Source organism: Desmodus rotundus, chromosome 2, assembly GCF_022682495.2.
Source record: "Desmodus rotundus isolate HL8 chromosome 2, HLdesRot8A.1, whole genome shotgun sequence".
Taxonomy (NCBI): domain Eukaryota; kingdom Metazoa; phylum Chordata; class Mammalia; order Chiroptera; family Phyllostomidae; genus Desmodus; species Desmodus rotundus.
Window position 1 is genome coordinate 149,829,928 of NC_071388.1, and position 7,931 is coordinate 149,837,858.

The window sequence follows — 7,931 nt, forward strand, 5'->3', positions numbered from 1 at the left end:
AATCTTCCACGTGGCAAATTCATTGCAATGTTTGATGTGTTTGAGCAAGAACCTATATGCCTCATGTGATCTTGTTTTAATATTTGCAAATTCGCAATAGTTCTTTTACCCCAAATGAGGACTGGCATCAACTCATAACTCTAGGAGACAACATGTCTACCTAGTGTTCTTGCTTATGCTATTTTAATCGTTGATTTTGAAGTGCAGAAGCTGACCTCAGAAGAAACATTAAGGATAAAAAGCCGGAAATTACAAGCTTTGTGCTAACATAACATCTACTGGCACAGTCAGTCCTTTGGTTTTCTCTGCAGGCTGTCATTTCTTCGTCTTCACACCAAGTGCCGCCGTTGGGTCTCCACTGTGAACTTTGAGTCCGAAATCAATTTACTTGTAGGATGAAGAGATGATCATATATTTCAGGGAGAAATTTAAGGCATATAAAGGAGAAAGGTTGAAAACAATAATTTCTTAAAAAATGTCAACGTAGCTCATGACATGCTTGACTTCATGATAAAGTATATCATCCTGCTTTTGAAAAAAACAAAATTTTCCCTTTGGAATTAGGGATGCCATCACTACCAAACATCAGTAACAGAGGAAACAGTAGGTAGCTTGGCATATCTCTCTTCTTAAATAAAAATTACAAATTGAGTTTGCACCTGTTGAGGCAGCCATTCTCCACTATAAGCTTATTTCTGACAACTCTTTCTTTTAGAATGCAGTAAGTAATTGAAAAACAAAAGTGATGTTCTCAATACAGTCGAGAAAGCAGTTAATGTAAAGACATAAACACAAACAACTCATGGCTGGAGGCGGTTTTGATGTGGACTGCAGTGCTTAATAAAGAAATAAGAGGGGTTTTAGCTTGGGATCTTTAATGACATGCCACTCACTTGGAAACAAGTGAATTCAGAAGTGTTGCCAGTCACTTTAGACTGCAAAGAAATAACTTTTAAGATGTTAAATAATTTGCACTAAAATGCTGTAGGCCAGCACCTTGCCTTGTTTATTGAAAACCTATTGTCTTTGATCACAAAACTGCACAACTTGACTGACTTTGTTATCTTGTGCCTCGATTATCCGATTATCCGTCTCTGAGTGAGATAGCTCCTCAAGACAGCCTGCAGGCATTTCTCAAATTACGGTCAAGGAACCACCTGCCCGTACATCAATAGTGCCAGATCTGGGTCATCTTATTTTCACCTGGTATACATTCGGGCTCAATTGATAACTAAGCTATGGAATGCATAGATGTACTGGAAGAGTGAGCATGGCCCTATCTTACACACTCATTTTCAGAACAACTATATGAAGATACTTTGGAGATTCAGTATCTATGGTAATATGTTTATATATACACATAATTATTGTATAAAGAATTGATATTTTCACAAATTTTATCACCAATACCATATACATTCATTATCTCCTGTGCTATCATTCATATTCTGAAGGAAAAAAATTCCATGTTACAGGATTTCATAGCTTTAAACTTTAGTTTTCAGTTTGAGATTTTTAAAAACTCTTTACCTCAAATATAGGATTATAATTTTCCAGAAAGTTTAGAACATCTTTAAGTTTCCAGACCTCCTCTTCCCTCCCCATAATTTGCTTAGCCTGTTCAGTTTCTCACTCATCACTTTTCTGAGCCACCTCATGCTGTTAGTATCTGTTGGGCAGACACATAACCAGACTTGGCCTTTTACATTAGAAGGCCTTTGGCATATTCCTCTAGTGGAAACCAGAGAGAAGGGTGAGGTGGGGCCAGAAAAGCTCCAGCAAAGGTCCAGTTGAACACCTCTAGTAGTAAGTGTTGTTTTTTTTTTTTTTAAAGAAAAATCGTTGGAGACAGACGGTGGTGGTGATTGTACAACACTGTGCTTAATGACCCTGAACTTTGCACTTACGAGTGGCTCCAATGGCAACTTTTATATTGTGTATGTTTTAAACAATTTTTTTAAAAAAGAGGTTAAGATGAACTTGAATGAGAAATTAGGGACAGACTTTAAGAACCTAACTGTCCCTCAAAAGAAGAAATATATATACTACAACAAGGATGCAAAGATAACTGATAAATTAAGCAGAAAAAAACTAACTTTCTTCCCAGTGTATTAAAGCAAACACTTAAGAACTCCTTGTTGTTGGAGTTCATTCAAATTCAAATATGTAAAGTAGCCAGAAGATAATATAAAAGCAAAACAAAGTTTATTAAATACTTTTTAGTCCCTTCTCTATATTTTTTCTAACTGGCTTTTTTTCCCAGTTTGTTATTTTTTTAAAGCTCATGCACATGAGCATATAACTTGTCTGTGTAACGATGAATATAAATGAAAAGGAATAAAGTAAAAAGAAGTGAAAAATAACACTGCCTTAAATACTGATGAACTTTAAGGAGTTGAATTTTTTAAAGTAAACTCTAAGTCATACTGTAGGGCCTACTTTCCCACTTTTTAATAGCTTTCTAAAAAAACTCAAACCTCGAAGTGCATGCAATTAGAAACATGCAACAGGGAGGCCAGGCTTAGTCACAGGCCTATTTCAATGCAAGCTGCTTCTATTTTTGGCGTCCTCCAGAGAAATAGAATCAGAATGTTCTAACCTCTGCTCATTCTGTAGGTGAGAGCAGAAAGCTGACTGTTTAAAAAGTTGGGGCGGGGGTCACCCGTTATCACCAGTTCTTTCTCATGTATTATATATTAGGTTATTATATTACCATGGTGTAGACAATTAAAAAAAATAATTAGTTTTGTCTGCACAGTCAGCTCCAGACTCTCCTGGACAGATTGCCACGAATGTGTCCTATCTATGAGCACCAGAACATGGTTTCTGCCTTATTATATTCGCAGTATTCTAATGGTTGTGTGCCCTAGCTGTATGTTTTTAAGACTTCTCCATGATCTAAAATAGTGCAGTGTTACATAAATTCATAGATCTTAGGATTAGATGAATTTTAAATTTACCCAGTTCAAGCACCCATCTGAGGCTTGAATCTCTCAAGTACTTACTTGGTCTAGCATTAATATTCTTTTTTTTAAAAAAAGATTTTATTTATTTATTTATTTATTTATTTATTTATTTATTTTAGGGACATGGGAAAGACGGGAGAATGAAAGGGATAGAAACATCAGTGCAAGAGAGAAACATCGATTGGTTGCCTTCTACGTGCGTTCCAACTGGGGATGGGACTCACAACCAGGCACATGCCCTGGCAGAGAATCAAACTGGTGACCTTTTGCTTGGTGGTGCAATGTGGGCATTGTACCAACTGAGTCCTTCCAGCCAGGGCAGCACTAAGGTTCTTTGCAGCAACATGGTGGTACTGCTTAATTCTGCTGGAGCATATACGGTTGACAACAGGAAAACTAATAAGCCAGGAAATGATCATTTCTTCATCTGCAAAAGATGGATAAGATGGAGAATTGAATGAAATAACCTACATAACCTTGCCTAGCGAGTGCTAGAAACATAAAATGTACTAAAAATAGTTATATTTTAATTCATTTATATCACACTTACTACTCCATATGTTTCAAGCTTCTAATGCTGGTTAATGTCATCTAGATTGTGGGGTACCTGGTTGTCTGTGATTATGTTAAGGAACAGCGAAATATTTATGTAAATATATCATGGTACTACCATAACCCTAACACCACAGGAATCTAATATATAAGAGAAGCATCTTTATTTTCATGTTAAAAAATTGCAAACTGTCTCATAGTATTAGACTAATGACACTTGAGTGACCTTAACTTTAAATTCACCTTCCCATTCACTCACTAATGCTAACATCTCAGTGAGATGCTAACATCTCACTACTTTTATAGTTTGTTAGTTACAAACTATAAAAGTCACCACACGTTTTGGAATCTTTTGATAACTTCAATAAGTGCTTGTCTTCACAAAGGCAAGATTGCTCTCCTACTTCCTTCATGCTCTTTATTGACTGGATGTTGAGAAGCACAAAAAAACTACTAACTTCTTCATCTAAAGTATACCACATGTCCATTTCTTAATTTTATATTCACGTATAAAAACCACCCCAAAACTTCCCACTGGTTCCCTGACTGGTGTGGCTCAGTGGATGGAGCTCTGGCCTGCAAACGGAAAGGTCACTGGTTCTACTCCCAGGCAAGGCACATGCCTGGGTTGTGGGCAAGGTCCCCAGTAGGGGACATGTGAGAGGCAACTGATCCATGTATCTTTTGCACATTGATGTTTCTCTCCCTCTCTTTTTCCCTCCCTTCCTCCCTCTCTAAAAATAAATAAATAAAATCTTAAAAAAAAAACTTCCCTCTGGTAAACTCACAGTCGACTAGGTATTATAGTCTTTGAGCTATGTTCTTATAGTCTTTGGGCTATGACTGTTTAGCAATCTGAATATAAGTAGTTTTATTGAAGATAAATTAATTTGAATTATGAGTGTGTGACCTAAAACTTCATAAAGTAATTAGCAGCTCCGGTTTACCTGAAAGACGCGGTTATCAGGAGCGTGTAGTTTGGTATCAGCACATCTCTCATATCGATGTTATTTAAAGCCATACATTCAGAGTCATAAGCATCTGTAGTGACAGAAGAAGCATGCAGCAAAGCACTGGAAAACTGGAATAGAATTAATTGGTTTTGGTCTACCCACTTCACATTAGAAAATAGCAACAGAAAAAAAAAATAAAAGACTAAATGTATTCGTTAGGCAGGATCAGCAATCATGCTGCCCACACATGATCTGCAATTAATTTGTAAACAAGAAGATTCATCACCTGGAGGATAATAAACTCTAGTTTTATGGCCCAAAAGACTAGACAAGTAAAAAACCACTAATGAATGCACTGTGTAAACACAGGGGCAAGCATGTACATTGGTTGAGTAAGTGAGGATAACAAGGAGACTCTGTTTTGTTATTAAACTAGACCAAAAGATACATGATGCATATCTGGAGATTTTCCGGTGTTAACACTTCTCAAAACAGGGTCACTTAAAAGGCATGGAAAAGTGTTTCTATCAGTAAGGAGGGCAAAAGTTGATTTTTAGAAAGAGCATTTGAAAAACAAGTAAGGATCGGTGTAAAAAGAAAAAACTGAGATAGTTACCTGAATTTTAATTATATTTTCATAGTTACTTATTAGAAAATCCTACAAATAAATAGTAATCTGAAGTGATTTTAGTTTACCATCTTCGGATATGACTTGGACTATGAAGAGATGTCCCCAGACATTATTTATTGAGAAAATAAGTACTAAATGGAATTATCAGTATTGTCTTACTTTGGAAAAGGCTTTGATGTGAAAACTAATTTCCTTCCTGTAAGTTACAGTTGTATAACACACCAATTTTGAACCCAAAATAAAGCACTCAACTTTACATCTACTCAAGTGAGAATTTCTTCTTCAGTGTCAGCTAAAAATTCTGAGAAACACAGAAGTAAAGAATCAATTTAGGGTGTTTGTTTAAAATAGAGAGTCTGGGTCTCCACCTCATACCAATTGAAACACAATCTCTGCAAATGGGGCCCTGGAATCTGTATACATTTGTAACAAAATCTCCACTTGATTCTGTTGAATACTAAGGTTTAAGAATGAATTTATTGGTTAATATACTTTTTTTCACAAATTTCTATAAATTGTTCCTTTTTATAGACAAAATTATTTTAATAAATATATGAAAATACATTTTTAAAGTGTAAAAAGTAGTTCCGAAATTACTTACATGAAGTGAGTTCTCAGACCTGGAGTCACCTTGCTGGGGTGAATGGTATTATTAATGCCGAAATGAAAAGGAAAAGAAGTCAAAGGGAAGTCTTAATGCAGTAAATAGCACTGAAATTTTTGAATGTCCTGCACCTCAATTATTAATTATAAATATAATCAATATATTCAAATACATTACTGACTAAGCAACTTCAGCTTTCAAAACATCTCTACTCAAACAGATCATAGCAGACTCAGAACAAATACCATAAACCATACTAAAGTATATGTAGTTCATTAATAAGAGTTATATTTGACCCAATTTTAATAACTTCATTTCTCTGGTTGATTTGATTGGAATGCATTAGAAGTACCAATATTTCATTTTTTAAAGATTTATTTATGTATTTTTAGAAAGAGGTGAAGGGAGGCAGAAAGAAAGGGAGAGGAGACTTCAATGTGTGGTTGCCTCTTGCACGCCTCCTTACTGGGGACCTGGCCTGCAACCCAAGCATGTGCCCTAGTTGGGAATCAAACTGGTGACCCTTTGTTTCACAGTCCGGTGCTCAATCCACTAAGCCATACCAGCCAGGGCATAGAAGTAGCAATATTTCAAAACAAAGTTTGGGCAGTGCTCGCTTCAGCAGCACATACACTAAAATTGGAACGATGCAGAGAAGATTAGCATGGCCCCTGCACAAGGATAACATACAAGTTTGTGAAGCACTCCATATTTTTATACTTCTCTAAGTAGGACATACAGAGGGCCCAGAGACATGTGAAAGGATGCTCAGCATCACTAGCCATCAGAGAGATGCAAATTAAAACCACAAAAATACCACTTCACACTGGTCAGAATGGCCATCATAAACAAATCAACCAACCCCAAGTGCTGGCAAGGTTGTAGAGAAAACGGAATCCTAGTACACTTTTGGTGGGAATGCAGACTGGTGCAGCCACTGTGGAAAACAGTAAGGAATTTCCTCAAAAACCTAAAAATGGAACTGCCTTTTGACCTGGCAATTCCATTACTGGGACTATTCCCTAAGAATCCTGAAACACCAGTTCAAAAGAACCTGTGCACCCCAATATTCACAGCAGCACAATTTACAAGTGCTAGAAACAGCCTAAGTGCCCATCAGTAAATGAGTGGATCAAAAAACTCTGATACATTTACCCAATGGAGTACTACCCAGCAGAAAGAAATAAGGAGCCCTTACCTTCCGTGACAGCATGGATGGAACTGGAGAGCATTATGCTAAGTGAAATAAGCCAGGCGATGAAAGAAAAATACCATATGATATCACCTATATGTGAAACCTACTCAACAAAACAAGTGAGCAAAGTAGAACCGGAGACATGGAAATAAAGAACAAACTGACAGTGATCAGAGGGGGTGGGAGGGAATAACAAGGGAAAGAAGGGGAAGGGTCAAATCAAGGAACCTGTATAAAGGACCCATGGACAACAGGGGTGGAGGGGGGAAGGATTAAATGTGGCTGGGTGGGGGTGGGTAGGACAGGGAAGAGTAATGGGGGAAAAATGGGGACTATTGTAATTGAACAACAATAAGAACTATACAAAGGTTGGGCAAAAATGACATTTGTTCCTAGAAGTTAATTTTTAAAAGTAATATTTGGAAAGAAAAAAAAAGAGGAAAAATGCTTATTAAAAAAACAAGCCCCAAAATACTAGATTAGACTAACATACTGTAAAAAGTGAACTTAAAAAGCATAGTTATGTGGGGCTGTTTAATGTAAGATCAAGCACTAGAATGATCTTGTGTAGTGCTGTAACTGATATTATTGTAATGATCACTAAATCATCAGGCAACAGGTTTATTATGCTCTAGATTAAGAGAGAGAAATGTATCGCTCAGTTTAGAAAGATTGTGTCTTGGTTGGTGTGGCTCAGTGGATTGAATGCAGGCCTGAAAACCAAAAGGTCACCAGTTTGATTCCCAGGCAGGGCACATGCCTGGGTTACAGGCCCCAGGTGGGGGCACATGAGAGGCAACCTATCAATGTTTCTCTCTCTCTCTTTCTCCCTGTCTCTATAAAATAAAATCTAAATTAAAAGAAAGATTTTAATCCAAATTGTCTAAAATTAACAATTTTTTACTTTTTAAACAATTTCATTTATTTTTAGAGAGAGGGGAAGGGAGGGAGAAAGAGAGGGATAGAAACATCATTGTGTGGTCACCTCTCAGGCATCCCATACTGGAGACCTGACCTGCAACCCAGGCAT

At 36.8% G+C, this 7,931-nt stretch overlaps 1 non-coding gene across 1 annotated transcript; it reads left to right on the forward strand.

Annotated features, from left to right (window-relative positions):
• The first annotated feature begins 6,315 nt into the window (after positions 1-6,315).
• LOC112322307 (U6 spliceosomal RNA) lies at positions 6,316-6,422 on the forward strand. The gene has a single exon (XR_002976625.1). It is a non-coding gene; the product is annotated as a U6 spliceosomal RNA (small nuclear RNA).
• Positions 6,423-7,931: the final 1,509 nt, after the last annotated feature.